The sequence below is a fragment of the Mirounga leonina genome, unplaced genomic scaffold, assembly GCF_011800145.1.
Source record: "Mirounga leonina isolate KUSES-001 unplaced genomic scaffold, KU_Mleo_1.0 Mir_152, whole genome shotgun sequence".
In the NCBI taxonomy this organism is placed as follows: domain Eukaryota; kingdom Metazoa; phylum Chordata; class Mammalia; order Carnivora; family Phocidae; genus Mirounga; species Mirounga leonina.
Window position 1 is genome coordinate 1,615,061 of NW_023270380.1, and position 3,477 is coordinate 1,618,537.

Genomic DNA, 3,477 nt, shown 5'->3' on the forward strand with positions numbered 1-3,477 from the left:
AAAGGAGTTTCATGCAGAGAATTGAACATAGGGGATGACATCTGAGATTCTTTACAACTTTAAGATGTCCTTGTTTGACTTGTGAGTCTATACATCGACTGCTTCACTCAATATTGTGAACAGATGGGGCACCTAGGTGGCTCAGTAGGTTAAGCATCTGTCTTCGGCTCAGGTCATGATCCAAGAGTCCTGGGATTGAGTCCTGCATCAGGCTCCTTCCTGAGCAGGGAGTCTGCTTCTCCCTCTCTGTTTGCCCCTCCACCTCCACTTGTGCTCTGTCTTTCGCTTTCTTTCTCTCAAATAAATAAATAAAATCTTTTAAAAAAATATTGTGAACAGAGGCTGAAGACGCAGCTGCTGATCTCAAAGAGCTCAGGGTCTAGTTAGGAGACAGACAATAAACACACAGTTAAATATGGGATGATCTTTGCATTATCATGAACCCACACAGACCTTTATTATAACACAGAAATGAGATTACCAACTCAAGCCAGGAAAACAGAGAGGGGCTTCCTACAGAAAGTGATGCTTGGAAGGAGAGGTAGCCAGAGAAAGGCATGCCCTGTGTCTGGAACTGTATGTGCCAAAGTACACAGGTGAAGTAATAAATGATTTTATTTTATCGAAAAATAAACCAATACTCTTTATAATAGCATTGAAAATCAAATATCTAGGGGTGAATTTAATGAAAGATGTGCAAGAACTTTACCCTGGAAACAGTAAGCATTTTTGAGAGGAATTAAAGAAGATATAAACAAGTGGAGAGATATACCATATTCATGGATTAGAAGGATGACTGTCTTAAAATGTTTATTTGCTCTAAATTGATCTATAGTTCCAATGGAATGCCTACCAAAATTACAGCAGGTTTTGGGGGGAGAAATAGGAAATCTAATTCTAAAATTTTTATGGAAATTCAGAGGACCTAGAAGTGCCAAAATTATCTTGAAGTAGAAGAGTGTTGAAGAACTTACACTACATCATTTCAAGACTTGCTATAAACACAATAATCAAGTCAGTGTGGTATTGTGTAGGGAAAAACACACAGGTCAATGGAAGAAAAGGGAGTCCAGAAATAGACCTCTACTTTTACAGTCAACTTATTTCAGACAAGGGTACCAACATAATTCAATGGTGACAGGAAATTCTTTCAACAAATAGTGCTGGAAATACTGAATATTCTTATGGGGAAAAAAAGTAAAGTCAACTCCTGTCTCACTGCACAAATAACAAAATAATTTGAGATGAATCAAAAGTCTATATAAAAAAAAACAGAACCATAAAGCTTCTAGAAGAAAATACAAGAGAAATTCTTTGCAATCTTCAGTTAGATATGGATTGTTGCAAGAAGACACGAAAAAGACAAATCCTAACATAAAAAAACTGATAAATTGGACTTCAACACAATTAAAAATTTCTGCCCATTAAAGTTGCCATTAAGAAAATGAGCAGATAAACCACAGACAGGGGAAAACTATTTGCAGAACATATATCTGATAAATGTTTATATTCAGAATATATTATTAATAAATTAATAAGAAGATAATTCAATTTTTAAAATGGACAAAATACTTCACAGAAGACAATATGCAAGTGGCCAATAAGTACATGAAAATATACTCACATTTTTAATTGTTAGAAAAATGCAAATTAAAACCACAATGAGATACTATTACACACCCACCCAGAAGGGTAAAATAAAAAAAAACAATGACAACACCAAATGTTAGTGGGGATGTAGAGCAATTAGACTCTCGTATTGGATGATGAAAGAGTCAAAAGGTACAACTAGTTTGGAGAACCATCTGCCAAAATCTAGTAAAGTTAAGCAGACAGCTACCCTGTGACCCAACAGTTCCAATTCTAGGCATTTGCCCAAGAGAAATAAACGATCATCCACAAAAAGACTAGTATAAAAATATTCTGAAGCCTTATTCATGATAATCTCAAACTGAAAACAGCTCAAATGTTCATCAACAGAAAAGCAGATTTTAAAATTGTGGTGTAGTGCCCACTTGAGCAATATTTCTACTACAATTGGAATGATACAGAGATGATTAGCATGGTCCCTGCACAAGGATGACATGCAAATTTGTAAAGCTTTCCATATTTTTTTGGATAAAGAAGATGTGATGTACACATACACACACATACACACACAATGGAATATTACTCAGCCATAAAAAAGAATGAAATCTTGCCATTTGCAGTGACGTGGATGGAGTTAGAGTATATTATGCTAAGCGAAATAAGTCAGTCAGAGAAAGACAAATACCATATGATCTCACTCATATGTGGACTTTAAGAAACAAAACAGATGAACACAGGGGAAGGGAAGGAAAAATAAAATAAGATGAAAACAGAGAGGGAGGCAAACCATAAGAGATGCTGAACTCCAGGAAACAAATGGAGGGCTGCTAGAGGGGAGGTGGGGGAGGGATGGGGTAACTGCGTGATGGGCATTAAGGAGGACACTTGATATAATGAGCACTGGGTGTTGTATGCAACTGATGAATCACTAAATTGTACCTCTGAAACTAATAAAAAAAACTGGCATATTCATACAACGTAATGCACAAAATAGTATTTTCTATATGATTCCATTTATGAAGTTCCAGAACAGACAAAACTCATCCGTGGCAATAAAGATCAGAAAATGGTTGCCTCTGGGGTAGGGGGATGGTAGGTTGACTGGAAAGGGACACGGGAAAACTTTCTAGAGCACTGGGAATGTTTGGTATCTTGCCCCGCAGATAAATTGTCAAAACTCATTATACTGATCCCTCAGGATTTTTTTTTATATTATTGTATGTTAATTATATCAAAAGGAAGGAGGGAAGGAGAGAAGGCAGGCAGCCAGGTAGGCAGACACACGGTCTGATCAGAGAATCTTGGGCAATTGCTGATGCCTAAAACACTGGTGCCATGCTGGAAAGGGGTAGGAAGGGAGCCCTGCCCCTGCTCACAAGGTCAAGCTGTCTCTGATTTTTCCCCTCCCTTGGCAAAAGGAAAGCCTGAATGATTCTATGCAGGAATGACATTTGTGCCTTAGAGAGGTCACCTTGATGAGAGGTGAGGCAGGGCGTTAGGCATCTGCTATGACCAGGGGGTTGTTACAGGAGATAATTTGGAGATTCCAGCTGGTTACAGTGGTACATGCAATGTTATTTTTAGCTTCCCCCAACAGGAAGGAAGAGCATTTCTCTGGTTGCTAGGGAAATCGTGTTCTTAGCAGTTACATCTTGGTTCCTAATTTAAGTCTTGGGGGAAAGAAAAGTCTTGGGGAAAACCAGAGAACTTTACAAGCCAGTGCGGGTATGCCTTGCCAGGACTGTACACCTGCTCGAAAGTTGTTATTTTTCTCCTAATGCATTCATGAGTGACTGTCACCATAGCAACAATGATGCTGGACAAGGCTGGGTCATCAATGGAGAACTCCTGCTGGTTACAGGATGGAGGTCAGTCCAGGAAGCCCTG

At 38.5% G+C, this 3,477-nt stretch overlaps 1 non-coding gene across 1 annotated transcript; it reads left to right on the top strand.

Moving 5' to 3' along the window:
- Window positions 1–2,004: 2,004 nt before the first annotated feature.
- On the top strand, window positions 2,005–2,114 carry LOC118013032. Its single transcript, XR_004679906.1, has one exon. It is a non-coding gene; the product is annotated as a U6 spliceosomal RNA (small nuclear RNA).
- Window positions 2,115–3,477: the final 1,363 nt, after the last annotated feature.